The sequence below is a fragment of the Varanus komodoensis genome, unplaced genomic scaffold, assembly GCF_004798865.1.
Source record: "Varanus komodoensis strain SLA01 unplaced genomic scaffold, ASM479886v1 scaffold122, whole genome shotgun sequence".
NCBI classification, from domain to species: Eukaryota; Metazoa; Chordata; class Lepidosauria; order Squamata; family Varanidae; genus Varanus; species Varanus komodoensis.
In genome coordinates, this window is record NW_025335356.1 from 151,510 (window position 1) to 157,509 (window position 6,000).

General features: G+C 48.0%; 1 long non-coding RNA gene across 1 annotated transcript in view; it reads right to left on the minus strand.

Annotated features, from left to right (window-relative positions):
• LOC123019393 overlaps nucleotides 1–5,375 on the minus strand; it is a 38,247-nt gene extending 32,872 nt beyond the window's left edge. The window contains exon 1 of the long non-coding RNA XR_006413922.1: nucleotides 5,141–5,375. This is a non-coding gene — a long non-coding RNA (uncharacterized LOC123019393). The remainder of the gene's footprint in view (nucleotides 1–5,140) is intronic.
• Between the last annotated feature and the right edge of the window lie 625 nt (nucleotides 5,376–6,000).

Here is a 6,000-nt window from a genome sequence, read left to right on the forward strand (position 1 = left end):
AGAGAACTGTGGGATGCAAGTGGCTGGTGGTTCCTCCAGGAGCATGGATAGGAGACTTGCTACAGCACATGATTCTTCTTAAATAGGAACTCCTTTAACAGGAAAAACAAGGACAGGTCTTGTAAAGCTGCAGTGCAAGCAGATTCGCTGTGCTTCTATTTGCAGTGCATGCGCTCCCTACAGCTTTGTATCTGAGTTACAGCCTGGACTTTGGAATCCAAGTGTTGCCACGGACATGATTTCTGATTGCGTTTCCTGCTCCGAGGGCCATATCCTGGAACAGAGGACTATTTACAAAGGCATAAATTACCCTCATGGTTCTGCATGTCACCACAGAGCAATAGGATGGTATGGCACATCCTGCGAAGCACAGAAGAGGGCCTGACCACTTCCTTGCACCGGGGCTGTTTTCTCGACTTGCACAGTGTTGCAGAAGAACAGGTGGGCATGTACAGCTTGTTGAAAAGCCACCACTGGGTGTAGTTTTCCGTTCCAGCTTGTGTCTGCACCAACCTAGTCTAGTAAGAGGCTGAAGATGAAGCAATTTACCTCTGAGTAGGAAAGCCTTTCAGTTAGTTGCTTTTATCAGGAGCACAAAAACAACCATGAGGAAGGCTTGAAAACACACCTCAAACTATTTTTAGGGGTGATGGGAGGAGAAGGGGAGGGGGTATTTGCAAGCCAGAGAGCACTGAAGGGGGTGCAGGAGGCACGCTGGCAAGTGGAGAAGCTCCGTGTTTGGCTGGATCCCAGGCCCCAAAGGGACACTTCCTCTCTCCATCCCCTCCCAGGAGGGAAGGGAAGCATCGGAGAAGCAGTTCCCCTTCGCTCATTCAAAAACCCCAGACTTTTTCCTTGCAAAGTGTCCTTTATTGACCCCAAAGCACACATCACCAGGAATGAATCTCCGAGCAGGCACAGAGCAGTTTTTTTAACACAATCCCCTCTGGAAGCTCTCCTTATGAGAAAGACTGGACCCCATCCCTATGGGGAGGGGCTTCTGAAAATGAGCACGCCTCCACTCTGCGCACCGATCCTCTAGTCGGACTGCCCTCCTCCTCTGGTGACACATCAAGGAGCAAGAGCCATGCTTACCTCACCTGAATCTGAGAAGCTCCCCTGTTCCAAGGCCCCTCCTGCCAGCTGTATATCCCGGTTACTCCCAGGGACTGGCTGCCCACCTGGGGAGTCTGGCCTTGAGATAAGCGTCCCTGCTTCTCACATCTCAGAGACTCGGCTTGGCCCTCATTCCCAGGCAACCCCGGTTCTGCTTCGCACCCTGATTCCCCTGAAGTCCAGCCAGCAGTCCTTGAGAATGCGCACCCAAGCCAGCCATCTTTCTCACTCCCAACAGCATGAACGCACCAGGTTTGCACACCCCTACTCCACAACACAGGTGCAAGAGGGAGCAATGTGGGAGCAACGCTGGTCCCAGCAACTCTGGAATAAAAGCAGAGGAGCACTACCCCTGAGATGGAAGCAAGCAGAGTCGTGTGCTGCAGCAGTGACTCCGGTGACAGAGGACGGCAGTAAAAGCTTGGGGCCGATCTGGCCCACCGCTGCCTCCACGCAGCATTAGCTCGATGCTGATGCCAGCATTGCCCGCATCTCTAATCAGCTGGAGTTCCAGCCAGCAATGCCTGCCCAGTGGCTTCCATGGCCCTGATGCAGCTCCCATTGCTACAAAAGGACATCTGCTTTTGCTGAGCTTGATCAGACCCGACCTACTGGGACATTGTTTCCAGATGGGTCTGGGCAAGGGTCCCCTGGCCCCATAAGCTTCCCCTTTGAACCGCAGGCTGTGATACAGGACCAAAAGTCGAATTCCATTTTGGGAGATACCTCCAGAGGTGGGTGTGGCCAGTGGCATGAAGAGCGATGCCAGGATTTTTTAAAAAATTCATTTCGTGACACTGTTTCACTGCCAATGCCTAAGTCTTAGGAGAGGCAGTTCAGTCTTCTGTAAAGGGGGAACTGCACAAAAGTCAAAAGCCACCAAAAGATAGCAGGTGGGTGGGGAAAGGGACGGGACCAGAAGCTGCTGTGGCCCCCTGAGGAGCATCAAGGGCCAGATTGGGATCCCCTGGGGTCTGGATTTCAGCCCCAGGCTTGTGATTCTGCTCCCCTGGGCTCAGGTGACCACCGAATGGGCCTCGGATGACCTACTTGCAGGCTGAGACAAAAAGATTCTTTCTCAGCAGCTGTTCTATCACTGCTCAGGAACCATCCACCTGCAAACAGGAGAGTGTCTTCTCTAGGGGTGTGTGAGGAAAGAATTTAGAGGTGGGAATCTGCTAGATTCCTTGGGCTCAGCTCCCGGGACTCCAGTCCGCTTCGCAGCTGCCCTGGGTGCAAATTCCTCTTGTGTGTGCCCAGCACCTGTGGGGGAGCCCCACACACTTCACACACAGCACCCCTCTTCCACATCTGGTTCTGCCACATCAGCTACACCAGGTGGAGAAGAAGTTTGGTCCTTGAGAATGGTGCAGGACCAGGCCAAGAATTCGAGGAAGTCTGTGGATGCTGGAGGATGGATTCCAAAAGGGTTCCTCCCAACCCTCGCCTTCTCTAGCTGCATACAGTTCTTTCCCCCGCCCCCACTAATCCATCACCTTTTCTTTCTTTCTTTCTTCCTACGTAGACCCGAGAAGCGAACAGCGTGGGAAATGGCATGGCTGCTCGGCACAACTCTGGGAAAGCATGAAACTTGGCCCACGCCACACTTGGGACGGGGCTCATGCTCTTAAGTGTGTCCATCATCTTAGTAAAGATCATTACTTCAGGGAAATATTAAGCCACCAAACAACTTCTGAGGGTATCCTATACAATGTGCATGTCCTGGCTTGATGTTCTTCTCTTAAAACATTCCAGAAATGGACATCTGCAATGGCATGAGTTCTGTATACTTGATGTTGAGAAGGGTCATGGTGCTGTGCTCCAGGTCCAAGCCCCAGCATCCCTGGACAAAGCCGAAGAAACTTCTGCTGATAACTTTTCCGGCAATCCAGCCTAGGCTTCCCAGCATCGTTTGGTCTATTTTCCATGCACCACCTCACAGATGCAGACAGAAGCACTCCTGGGGGAAGCCAGCCCTCACATGACGACTATGATATAAATAAATACCATGGTGATCTCCATGCACATGTAGTGTGTCTCTGTAAGCATTTGTATTCAGAGTGTGGGATAGCTGTCACCAAAGGGAGTCTGATTTTAAAAAGTAAAAATGAAATAAAATATTTCTTGTGCCTAGACTGACCAGCAACTCATCTCCTATAGCACTTCATCTCGTGTCAGGGGCACAGCTGAGTGCTGAGTCCCCCACCACCTTTTATCAGAGTGAGCAATATCCACACAAAAGAGAGAGAGAGAGAAGAAAGCAAGTCCTTGATTTTCCACTGCTGTGGTTTGCGTGATTTTGCAATTCCCCTTTTTTGTGTAACAGGGTCACTGCAAGCTAAACCGCTATCCAAAGGAAGGTACTGCTCAACACTCTTCCAGTCTTAAAGTTTCTTGCTTCATTTTGCCATTTTCTCTGCCTTGGGAATGGTAGCTGAATAAATGTAAGTCCAAATAAATGTGTGCTTTTATGTTCATTACTGAACCTGACTTCCAGGTGTGAGTCCAAAGTTAATTTGCCTCCATTTCCTTTCTCTTTGCCATGAGTTGTTAACTGGAGATTCAAAATGCTGCTTTTATATCTTGCTGTATGGTTCTCTACACCCACACCTGCTTTCTAGGCATTTCAAAATTAATTCCCCTTTGTTTCCCTTTTCTGTGCAAGGGGTTGCCTTGAATTTACTTCCCTTTAGCTGCCCTGCTGCCCTTCTAACCAGCCACCAGTGATTAATATGTGGTTTTAGAAATGCAGTCCTATTTTCAGCTGCAACATAGAAACAGAGCGAGTCAGAATGGGCCTCCCGGGCCATCTGGTCTGACCTCCGGCACCAGCCGGCTCCGCTCACGACATGCCCGCCATGTGCATGTCCAGCCTATCTTTGAACACCCTCACCGATGGGGCCTCAACGACCTCTCGTGGAAGCCCATTCCACACCCTCGGGGTCCCATCTGTCAGGAAGTGCTTCCTGGCATCCAAACAGAACCTTGGCTCCCTGAGCTTTGCTCCACTGAAGTGTGTCCTGCCTTCCTCTGCAGGGGAGAACAGGTCTCTACCCTTCTCCATGTGACATCCCCTCACATACCTGTATGTCGCCAACGCCTCTGAGTCTCCTCTTCTCCAAGCTGAAGAGACCCAGTTCCCTTAACATTAATTTGTTTGCTTGTTTCATTCCACTTCTATGCCTTCCCATAACCTTACGGTTCTCTGGGCAGTTTACCAATGCTGAAAGCAGCATATAATGCAATTGATGAAATGATTCTTTGGGCAGCTTACAAATGCTGAAAACAGCATATAATACCATTGTTAAAATGGATAATATTCAGCCCTTGAGCGAGGGTTCTTTTGTCAGTCAATGTTCTTTGTGCTCTCTGGGATGCTATCATGGAACTCAGGACTCTGACTATTGTTTTGGACAATATTTTTGCCTGGGTTGGTTAGTACAGGATTATTTCCTGCAAGCGTGAGAGAAGCAATTATAGAACCATAAAATTCGAAGGAACTTATAGTAACATAGAAACAGAAACAGAGCAAGTCAGAAGGGTCCTCCTGAGCCATCTAGTCTGACCCCTGGCTTGAACACTCCTTGAGTATCCTTGAACACTCGCACCGATGGGGCTTTAATCACCTCCCATTCCGTATTCTTGGGGTCCTAACTGTCAGGAAGTACTTCCAGGCATGTAAACTGAATCTTGCATCCTTTATTTATTTAAACACCATCCCAAGTTATTTCATATTCAAAGCTTTTCATTCAGTAGATCAACCAAGAAAAGGCATAATTAGTATGATTTGAGTTCAGGGAAGCAAAAAATGGATCTTCCAAATTACTAAGAAGTGGTCCCAACCCTAAACAGTTTGATGCAGATAAAGTCACATGCATGACAACACTTCTTGGGTTTGACACCTAGCTCAGTGTAGGACTCCAGATAGATCCAGCCAATCCTCACAGAAGTTCTTCTTATTACCACTTGGCAAGATAATTCTCTGGGATATCCTTGCAAGCACCAAGGGGTATTGAATTCCTACCTTGCATCTTTCAGTCCAAACCAAGTTCTCCACTTGTTAAAGATGATCAGTTTATTGCAAGTTTCCACTTAGTGTGTGGGTGTCTAATTTCCCTGAGTATCCTGCACGTCAAAGAGAGAGAGAAGGAGACATAATTTCCAGTACTACTCCCAATCCGGCCTATCACAGGGGAAGAAAGCACATGCCTCTCCCACCGCATGAACTTGCTGTGCCTGAAGTAGCTATGCACTTGTACATGGAAACATAACATTTGAAGAGATTGTAGATACGTAAAACCAATAACTGTGTGTGCATGTGACTCTGTGTACATCTAATCTTTCTCTGCATGCATGTTTAATCTCCCAGTCCCTTGCTGTCTTATTTCCCTATCTCTGCCTCCAGTCTCTTTCCTTTTAAAACCAGGCAAACAAGACCTGTGACAAGAGAGATGACAAAGAAAAGTTTTTAACAAGTGTAGCATACTTCATAGACCATGCCCATGTCTGGTGCGAAAGAAAATAAGAATTCCTAAGGGATGCATTCAAGCAAACGTCACATCTGTGCCTTAAAAGTTGAAAGAAAGTCTTTTCCAAACAAGCAGTTTGAGTCTCAGCCAGGTCATAAAGTCCACTCATAAAGGAGTCTTGCTTTGCATAACCAGTCTCTGGAAAGTACTGATAAGGACCTTACTCAATTCTTTCTATTCAACGCAAGGGCAGCTGTTCATGACTGCTGAAGAGCACCAACTTCTGCAGAGAGGAAGAGTTCTCTGGCAATTTTTCACTAATCCATTGTTTATCTCTCTTTGTCCTTAACCTGACAAGGAATTGTGTTGGGAACGACATGGCAGCTTAGAGAAAATCCATGCTGATACTCTTCTG